The sequence below is a fragment of the Ostrea edulis genome, chromosome 10, assembly GCF_947568905.1.
Source record: "Ostrea edulis chromosome 10, xbOstEdul1.1, whole genome shotgun sequence".
Classification (NCBI taxonomy): Eukaryota; Metazoa; Mollusca; class Bivalvia; order Ostreida; family Ostreidae; genus Ostrea; species Ostrea edulis.
The window spans coordinates 36,892,307-36,904,230 of NC_079173.1; positions in this window are offsets into that span (position 1 = coordinate 36,892,307).

Genomic DNA, 11,924 nt, shown 5'->3' on the forward strand with positions numbered 1-11,924 from the left:
GTGGTCATGGTATTGGTTAGAAAATTGGTCCTTAATACCCTTTACTTTAACATTACATTTAAGGCTCTGAGTACATCAATATCAAATCCAACGCCATTGCTGATTCTATTTCTCGTTGTCAGTGGAATCGTTTACCGGTTTTGGCTCCTCAGACAGATCCAGCACCAACTCAGTTGCCCCCAGAAGTATGGGGATGTTGACAGTAGAAACTGATAAACTGTTAAAGGTTTCCATGGCCGAGAATACATGGCACACGTATAAGAGGACTTATGGAAGCTTCAACCAGTTCAGGTACCTGTTTGGTTTACCATTAATGCGACCAGTTCCTTTAGATCACGTAGTTCACTTTATAGCTCATATGTCAACGGAAAGCAAGGTCCCTAGATCTATTAGAACATATTTATCAGGTATGTCGTACATGTACAAAATCCGCGGTCTCGAGGATGTTACCATATCATTCATAGTCACAAAATTGTTAGAACGGGCTGCAAGACGGACACAGGAACAAGACACACGAGCCCAAATAACCCTACAAAGGCTTGTTTTACTACTACAGGCCCTGGAGAAAGTATGTGCTTCAAATTATGAAGTTCGCCTTTTTAAAGCTGCTTTTTGCCTAGCATTTTTCGGTTTCCTGGGAGTAGGTAAATTGACCAGCAAATCACAGAGAGGGCACAACCCCCGACCTTTGTAGCAAAGTAACATTAATATAATTAACCTTGACGGACGCAGGCAGGTAAAACAAAACTGACAATTAGACAATCAAAAACCAACCAATTGGGCCACAAGTCCACTTTGTTCTTGTTTGAAACAGGGGGCCTGCTTGCCCTGTCTCCTCTGTAAGCAATTTCTTAAGGGTTCGAAATCGGGGCTCACCAAGCCATAGCCAATTCCTGGTTCATTTCGATGGTAATCCCCTAACGCGTTATCAGTTTTCATCCCTACTAACAAAAACTGTACAATTCTGCAACATCAACAATTGGCGTTTTAGGTCACATTCCTTTCCAATAGGGGCTGCAACAGGGGCAGCAATGAGGGGCATCCCCGACCATGTAAACAGACAATGGGGCAGGTGGAAGTCAGAGGCATATCCCCCAGGGATCGGTCCTCAGACCCGTTCTGTTCAACATCTACACAGCATCCCTGGGGGCCCTTCTTAGAAAGAACAATGTCTTGTACCACATGTATGCTGACAATAATGAACTGTATATCAGCTTTAAAGTCCAACAGACCGCTCTTGTAGTCAGTCAGATGGAGTCTTGCTTGGGGTCAGTCAAAAACTGGATGACTCAGCATCACCTCAAGATCAACACAGATAAGACTGCGGTGCTAGTGATATCCTCCAAACAAATGGCCTCTAAGCTGCACATACCATCACTGCAAGTAGGAGACGACTGTATCACTCCTGTTACTAAGACCATTGACTCTCACATGACCATGGAGGCACATATAGTATCAGTGTTCAGGGGTGCCTTCATCAACCTTAAGAACCTGAGCCAGCTGAGGAGATATCTGGACAGGAAATCGCTGGAATGTGTTGTCCATGCCTTCATAACAATAAAGATGGACTACTGCAACTCGCTTTATTACGGCTTACCATCAAAGCAGATCCAGCGGCTCCAATCCACCCACACCGCTGCAGCCAGAATCATCTCAGGCACCCGCAAATATGACAGCATTACCCCAGTACTTCGCTTCCTCCATTGACTGCCAGTTCAGCAGAGAGTCATCTTCAAGACATTAGTGTTAGTGTACAAAACAGTCAACATCATGGCCCCATCCTATCTGCAGGCAGGAACTCAGAACACCCTATGATCTCTCCAGAACTTTGCGATCCAGTGATCCGAACCTACTACAAGTGCCATTTACCACCTCATCTGTGATTCAAACTCGAGCTTTTAGTGTGGCTGGCCATAAACTGTGGAATGCTCTACAATATGATATCAGAACTGCTGCTAGTCTATGTATCATTAAATCTAAACTAAGACTCATTTGTTTACAATTCCTTATAACTAGTCTGTGGAGATGAAATATAAGTCAAGATTACTATGTTATGCAATCATATCGGACTCCTTATCTTCACCAACTAGTCATTTGTTCTTATACAACTTGTTTTACTTATTTTATTGTTATTTAAATAGAGTTTAGAGCAATATCGATTTTGCGCTTTACAACATAAATTTATTATTATTATTAATATCATTATTATACATAGGATTTGTGTAATACGTTACAACTATAGTTTGAGTTTTTGAATACTTTTTTGCATTAACCAATTTTGCTGGTCATATGAGAGTTGTCTGGGTTATGGGGTCATCCATAGTATACTGGGCTGCTCGAGGTGCCACCAGTCGACCTGGAGGATGAAATCGCACTCTCCAAGATAATATTACCATATCGTGGTTCGGAATAAGGGGAATGATATGGCAAGACTTCGACACCATGTTCGAGAATAGATTAAGAGAAACTGTCAGTAACCATTGAGAATTATCTTTAAACAAGCATTCTGAGAGTATTGCATGGCAATACATAGTCCTCTACAGGTTGCAAAATTCACTGTACTACAACAATATTCAAAGTTCATTATGTAGGTTATGGTAAAATGAAAAATTGGGTAACCAGGATAGGAATGGTTGGAAATCAACTACTATTCGAGTAGAGACGAGCCCAAGAAAAAAGACAAATTTATAATTAGGTTTAGGTCTTTAACCAAGTCAATAAACTGTGACATGTAGGTGATCATGAATACTTTAGCTATATTGTTGTATTACTATGCTAGACGTATAAATGAATGTAGTACTTTTATCTACAGAGATAAGAACATTGGATGTAAACTAACAATTCATGCTATTTTTCTAAGTCCAAGGACCATAGCTTAATGAAAAATCAACGGACCAAGACGAAATTCGAACTTGATCTGTAACTTGTTATGGCAAAGCAATGCACCAAATATCAGATGAATATCTGCAAGCACAACCAAAACAATCTGGAAAACTGATAATTTATGCTATTTTTCTTAGTCCAGGGGCCATAACTAAGTGAAAAATCAACGGACCGGGACTTTTTTGGCACTCTGTATTTCCCTAAAATAGCTCTTAAAGTTTATTGTTATTTAGGATTACAAAACTTTCGGTTGAGCATCACTGAAGAAACTTTATTTGTCGAAATGCGCATCTGCTGCATCAAAATTAGTACCGTATAAGTTTTACACCGGGACCAAATTCAAACTTGATCTGTAACTTGTTATGGCAATACAATGTACCAATATGAAATGAATATCTACAAGCACAACAACAAAAAAGTCTGAAGAACTGATAATTTATGCTATTTTTCTAAGTCCAAGGGTCATAACTAAGTGAAAAATCAACGGACTGAGACGAAATTCGATCTCGATCTGTAACGTGTTATGGCAAAGCAACGTTCCAAATATCAAATAAATATCTGAGAGAACAGAGAAAAAATGTGAAACCTGGACTGACGGACGGACGGAGCACAAACCCTTCGACGTCGTCGGAAGGGGACTAAAAATTGGAAAGCGTAAACATCACAAATCTGAACGAAACTCTCACACGTTTGTGTATAGTGATAGTAAATGTTAAAAAATTGAAAATTACTGGAACCATGCATCGTGTTTCTATGGCGATGGACCGTGTCCACAGTTAACAAATATTTCTCATAAAATCAATTTCCCAACAATGTTCAGTGAAAGGAAATTCAAGAAAACACTTATCATACTTGTGTTTAAAAAATAATTGGTCGTTTGTGTTGATTGCCTTGGAATTGGAGAGGTGGGGGAAGAATGATTCGGACATTGTCATCAACTTCTAACTCATATAAACTAATATAAACAAATGAATAAAAGTAAACTTCAGTTATGAATGACTTGTGTGACTGCATGAGGAGGGGGGGGGGTGTAATAAAAATAAGCTTCAGTATGAAATAAGAATTGTGTGACGGGTGGGGGTAGAGGATATTCGTATAGAGAACAAATAAATCGTGTCATACTATATTAATGTCAATAAAAAAGCCAATATGATTTGCATCAAAACTTACGTTCTTTTCTCCACAGCTCTGGAAGTTTTGTTTATGAAGGGGAAAGTCCAAATCTGTTTTCCGTTTACGACCCTTTCAGGTCTTTGTAGCTATGTGTAGCGGTTTGTAATCAAAGAGAATTGGGATTGGCTTTTTCTTTCATTGAATTCTTGAGTGTTCCATGCAAAGACCATGCCATGGACAGCTGATGGACGGCTTATTATGTAGGCCTAGTTATACAGTAGAGTGCTTCGACGGCCAATAATTAATCCACTGTTTTTAATTTGCCCACCCAAACTCCGCAATTTTGTGTGTGTGTAGGGAAACTAAACATTGTTACTCTGTCTATATTAATCCTTGCAGTCAGGAACCTCACAAAACACCATATTTACTCGTTGTTTACCGGACGTCACCTGCTGATTATCGTCCTTTGTTTCAATATGGCGGGTTCGTGTAAAGGGGCATAACTCCCGCAATATTTTCTGCTCTGACACAGGTGCGCTATCTTTATCCGCGTGTATCGCGGATATATGACCAAAATCAACCGAACAAACCCGCACAATCATTTTATACGATCTAAATGAAGCAAATACATACTTAATATGGAAAAAGTTATATTTCGTTTCAGTTGACCTTTAAAGATAGATATTGTCTATCAAGGTTACATAGTGTCTATCATGATCATATATTTTCTATCAAGTTTAGATATAGTCTATCAAGTTTAGATATAGTCTATCAAGTTAAGATATAGTCTATCAAAGTTAGATATAGTCTATTCAAGATAGATATTGTCTATCAAGGTTAGATATTATCTATCAAAGTTAGATATACTCTATGAAGATAAGATATTGTCTATCAAGTTTAGATATAGTATATCAAAGTTAGATATAGTAAATTAAAGTTAGATTTAGTGTAGGAAAGTTAGATATAAACTGTCAAGTTTAGATATTGTCTATCAAAGTTAGATATTGTTTATCAAGGTTAGATATAGTCTATCAAGTTTTGATGTAGTCTATCAAGATTAGATATTTTCTATCAAGTTTAGATATAGTATATCAAAGTTAGATTTAGTGTATCAAGGTTAGATATTGTCTATCAAGGTTAGATATTGTCTATCAAGGTTAGATATAGTCTATCAAAGTTTGATATAGTCTATCAAAGTTAGATATTGTCTATCAAGGTTAGATATAGTCTATCAAGATCAGATATTGTGCATCAAGTTTAGATATAGTATATCAAAGTTACATTTAGTGTATCAAAGTTAGATATAAACTGTCAAGGTTCGATATTGTCTTTCAACGTTAAATATTGTCTATAAAGGTTAGATATAGTATATTAAAGTTAGATTTCGTGTATGAAAATTAGATATAAAATACCGAAGTTAGATATTGTCTATCAAAGTTGCATATTGTCTATCAAGGTTAGATATAGTATATCAAAGTTAGATTTAGTGTATCAAAGTTAGAGATAACTTGTCAAGGTTAGATATTGTCTATCAAGGATAGATATTGTCTATCAAGGTTAGATATAGTCTATCAAGTTTTGATGTAGTCTATCAAGATTAGATATTTTCTATCAAGTTTAGATATAGTATATCAAAGTTAGATTTAGTGTATCAAAGTAGGATACAAACTGTCAAGGTTACATATTGTCTATCAAGGTTAGATATTGTTTATCAAGGTTAGATATAGTCTATCAAGTTTTGATGTAGTCTATCAAGATTAGATATTTTCTATCAAGTTTAGATATAGTATATCAAAGTTAGATTTAATGTATCAAGGTTAGATATTGTCTATCAAGTTTAGATATAGTCTCTCAAGTTTAGATATAGTCCATCACATTTAGATATAGTATATCAAAGTTAGATTTAGTGTATCAATGTTAGATATAACTTGTAAAGGTTAGATATTGTCTATCAAGGCTAGATATTGTTTATCAAGCTTAGATATAGGCTATCAAGATTTGATATAGTCTATCAAGATTAAATATTTTCTATCAAGTTTAGATATAGTATATCAAAGTTAAATTTAGTGTATCAAAGTTAGATATCAACTGTCAAGGTTACATATTGTCTATCAAGGTTAAATATTGTATATCAAGGTTAGATATAGTCTATCAAGTTTTGATGTAGTCTATCAAGATTAGATATTTTCTATCAAGTTTAGATATAGTATATCAAAGTTAGATTTAGTGTATCAAAGTTAAATATAAACTGTCAAGGTTACATATTGTCTATCAAGGCTAGGCTTTGTTTATCAAGGTTAGATATAGTCTATCAAGTTTTGATGTAGTCTATCAAGATTAGATATTTTCTATCAAGTTTAGATATAGTATATCAAAGTTAGATTTAGTGTATCAAGGTTAGATATTGTCTATCAAGGTTAGATATAGTCCATCAAGTTTAGATACAGTCTATCAAATTTAGATATAGTATATCAAAGTTAGATTTAGTGTATCAAAATTAGATATAAACTGTCAACATTCGATATTGTCTATAAACGTTATATAGTGTCTATCAAGGTTACATACAGTATATTAAAGTTAGATTTAGTGTATGAAAGTTAGATATAAACTATCGAGGTTATATATTGTCTATCAAGGTTAGATGTTGTCTATCAAGGTTAGATATTGTCTATCAAGTTTAGATATAGTATATCAAAGTTTGATATAGTCTATCAAAGTTAGATATTGTCTATCAAAGTTACGTTTCGCTTATCAATGTTAGGGATTGTTAATTAAGGTTAGGTATGGTATATCAAAGTTAGATATTGTCTATCAAGGTTAAAAATATACTCTATTAAGGTTAGATATAGTCTATCAAGTTTAGATATAGTCTATCAAAGTTAGATATAGTCTATTCAAGATAAATATTATCTATCAAGGTTAGCTCTTGTCTATCAAGGTTAGATATAGTCTATCAATATTACATATTGTCTATGAAGTTTAGGTATAGTATATCAAAGTTAGATTTAGTGTATGCAGGTTAGATATTGTTTATCAAGGTTAGATATAGTCTATCAAGATTATATATTGTCTATCAAGGTTAGATATAGTCTATAAATATTGTCTATCAATATTAGATATAGTCTATCACGATTATATATTGTCTATCAAGGTTAGATATAGTCTATAAATATTGTCTATCAATGTTAGATATAGTCTATCAAGATTATATATTGTCTATCAAGGTTAGATTTTGTCTATCAATGTTAGATATAGCCTATTAAGTTTAGATATAGTCTATCAAAGTAAGATATTGTCATCAAGTTTTTATATAGTATATCAAAGTTAGATATAACCGATGCAAGATATATATTGTCTATCAAGGTTAGATATTGTCTATTAAGGTTAGATATAGTCTATCAAGATTAGATATTGTGCATCAAGTTTAGAAATTGTGTATCAAAGTTAGATTTAGTGTATTAGAGTTAGATATAAACTGTCAAGGTTCGATATTATCTATCAACGTTGAATATTGTCTATCAAGGTTAGATATAGTATTTAAAGCTAGATTTAGTGTAGGAAAGTTAGATATAAACTATTGAGGTTAGATATTGTCTATCAAAGTTAGATATTGTCAATCAAGGTTAGATATAGTATATCAAAGTTAGATTTAGTGTATCAAAGTTAGATATAAACTGTGCAGGTTAAATATTGCCTATCAAGGTTAGATATTGTTTATCAAGTATATATATAGTCTATCAAGTTTTGATATAGTCTATCAAAGTTAGATATAGTTTATTCAAGGTAGATATTGTATATCAAAGTTAGATATTGTCTACCAAGGTCAGATATACTGTATCAAAGTTAGATTTAGTGTATTAAAGTTAGATATTGTCTATCAAGGTTACATATTGTCTATCATCGTCAGATATTGTCTATCAAGGATAGATATAGTGTATCAAAGTTAGATTTAGTGTATCAAAGTTAGATATAAACTGTCAAGGTTCGATATTGTCTATCAACGTTAGATAGTGTCTATCAAGGTTAGATATAGTATATTAAAGTTAGATTTAGTGTATTAAAGTTACATATACACTATCGAGGTTAGATATTGTTTATTAAATTTAGATGTTGTCAATCAAGGTTAGATATAGTATATCAAAGTTAGATTTAGTTTATCAAGGTTAGATATAACTTGTGAAGGTTAGATATTGTCTATCAAGGTTAGATATAATCTATCAAGTTTTGATATAGTCTGTCAAAGTTAGATATAGTCTATTCAAGATACATATTGTCTATCAAGGTTAGATATTGTCTATCAAGGTTAGATATACTGTATCAAAGTTAGATTTAGTGTATTAAATTAAGATATAGTCTATCAAGGTTACATAGTGTCTATGATGGTCAGATATTGTCTATCAAGGTTAGATATAGTCTATGAAGTTTAGATATAGTCTATCAAAGTTTGATATAGTCTATTCAAGATAAATATTGTCTATCAAGGTTAGATATTATCTATCAAAGTTAGATATACTCTATGAAGATAAGATATTGTCTATCAAGTTTAGATATAGTATATCAGAGTTAGATTTAGTGTATCAAGGTTAGATATAAACTGTCAAGGTTCGACATTGTCCATCAACGTTAGATATTGTCTATCCAGGTTAGATGTTGTCTATCAAGTTTAGATATAGTCTATCAAAGTTTGATGTAGTCTATCAAGTTTAGATATAGTCTATCAAAGTTAGATATAGTCTATACAAGATAGATATTATTTATCAAGGTTAGATATAGTATATTAAAGTTAGATTTAGTGTATGAAAGTTAGATATAAACTCTCGAGACTACATATTGTCTATCAATGTCAGATATGGTCTTTCAAGGTTAGATATTGTCTATCAATATTAGATATTGTCTATCAAGTTTAAATATAGTATATCATAGTTAGATTTAGTGTATCAAAGTTAGATATAAACTTTCAAGGTTAGATATCGTCTATTGAAGATAGATATTGTCTATCAAGGTTAGATATTGCATATCAAGGTTAAATATAGTTTATTTACATGTATAAACTATGAAGGTTTGATATTTGCTATCAACGTTAGATAGTCTATCAACGTTAGATATTGTCTATCAAGGTTAGATATAGTATATTAAAGTTAGAATTAGTGTATGAAAGTTAGATATAAACTATTGAGGTTAGATATTGTCTATCAAGGTTAAATACTGTCAATCAAGTTTAGATATAGTCTATCAAAGTGAGATATAGTCTATTCAAGATAGATATCGTCTATCAAGGTAAGATATTGTCTATTATGGTTAGATATAGTCTATCAAAATTAGATATTGTCTATCAAGTTTAGATATAGTATATCAAAGTTACATTTAATTTATTAAAGTTAGATATCAACTGTCGAGGTTAGATATAGTATATTAAGGTCAAATATAGTTTATCAAGATTATATATTGTCTCTTATGGTGAGATATAGTCTATAAAAATTTGATATAGTCCATCAAGGTTAGATATTGTCTATGAAAGTTACAGATAGTGTATAAAGTTTCGGAATTGTTAATTAAGACTAGATATAGACTATCAATGTTTGATATTGACTATCAAGGTTAGATGTAGTCTATCAAGATTAGATATAGTCTCTGAAGTTTAGATATAGTCTATGAAAGTTAGATATAGTCTATCAAAGTTTGATATAGTCTATCAAAGTTAGATATTGTCTATCAAAGTTACATATAGTCTATCAAGGTTAGGAATTGTTAATTGAGGTTAAGTATAGTATATGAAAATTAGATATTGTCTTTCAAGGTGAGATATAGTCTATTCAAAATACATATTGTCTATTAAGGTTAGATATTGCCTATCACGGTTAGAAACAGCCTATCAAGATTACATATTGTCTATCATGTTTAGATATAGTATATCAAAGTTCGATTTAGTGTATCAAATTTATATAATAATAATAATAAAAATAACGTTAATTATAGTATATCAAAGTTAAATATAGTCTATTCAAAATAGATATTGTCTATCAAGGTTAGATATAGTATATCAAAGCTAAATTTAGTGTATCAAAGCAAGATATACACTCTCAAGGTTAGATATTGTCTATCACGGTTAGTTATAGTATATCAAGTTTGAATATATTCTATCAAAGTTATATATAGTATATTCAACATAAATATTGTCTATCAAGATTAGATATTGTCTATCAGACACTAATGGTTAGATATAGTCTGTCAAGATTAGATATTGTTTATGAAGTTTAGATATAGTATATCAAAGTTAGATTTAGTGTATCAAAGTTATATATAAACTCTCAAGGTTCGATATTGTCTACCAACGTTAGATAGTGTCTATCAAGGTTAGATATATTCTATCAAAGTTAGATTTAGTCTATTCAAAATATATATTGTTTATCAAGGTTAGATATTGTCTATCAATGTTAGATACAGTATATCAAATTAGATTTAGTGTCTCAAAGTTAAATATAAACTGTCAAGATTAGATATTGCCTATCAACGTTAGATATTGTCTTTAAAGGTTAGATATAGTATATTAGAGTTAGATTTAGTGTATGAAAGCTACATATAAACAATCGAAGTTAGACATTGTATATCAAGGTTAGATAGTGTCAATCAAGGTCAGATATTGTTTATCAAGGTTAGATATAGTATATCAAGTTTAGATATAGTCTATCAAAGTTAGATATAGTCTATGCAAGATAGATATTGTCTATCAAGGTTAGATATTGTCTATCAAGGTCAGATATAGTCTGTCAAGATTAGATATTGTTTATGAAGTTTAGATATAGTATATCAAAGTTAGAGTTAGTTTATCAAAGTTAGATATAAACTATCAATGGTAGATATAGTATATCAAGTTTAGATTTAGTCAATCAAAGTTAGAAATAGTATATTCAAGAGAGATATTGTCTATCAAGATTAGATATTGTCTATCAAGTTTAGATATAGTATATCAAAGTTAGATTTAGTGTATCAAAGTTAGATATAAACTCTCAAGGCTCGATATTTTCTACCAACGTTAGTTATTGTCTATCAAGGTCAGATATAGTCTATCAAAGTCTATTCAAAATATATATTGTTTATCAAAGTTAGATATTGTCTATCAAGGTTAGATACAGTATATCAAATTAGATTTAGTGTCTCAAAGTTAAATATAAACTGTCAATGTTAGATAGTGTCTATTAATATTAGATATAGTCTATCAAGTTTAGATATAGTCTACAAAAGTTAGATATAATCTATTCATGATTAGATATTGTCTACCAAGGTTAGATATTTTCTATCAAGGTTAGATATAGTCTATCAAGATTATATATTGTCTTTCAAGTTTAGATATAGTATATCAAAGTTAGATTTAGAGTACCAAAGTTAGATATCAACTGCCAAGGTTAGATATTGGCTATCAAGGTTATATATTTTCTATCAGGTTTATATAAAGTCTATCAAAGTTAGATATAGTCTAATAAAGATAGATATTCTCTATCAGGGTTTGATATTGTCTATCAAGTTTAGATATAGTCTATTCAAGATAGATATTGTCTATCAAGGTGTGATATTGTCTATCAAGATTAGATATAGTATATCAAAGTTAGATTTAGTGTATCAAAGTTAGATATAAACTGTCAAGGTTAGATAATGTCTATCAAGGTTAGATATTGTATATCAAGTTTAGATATAGTCTATCAAGTTTAGATATAGTATATCAAAGTTAGATATAGTATATTCAAGATAGATATTGTCTATCAAGATTAGATATTGTCTGTCCTGGTTATATATAGACTATCAAGATTAGATATTGCCTATGAAGTTTAGATATAGTATATCAAAGTTATATTTAGTGTATCAAAGTTAGATATAAACCCTCAAGGTTAGATATTGTCTCTCAAGGTTAGATATTGTCTATAAAGGTTAGA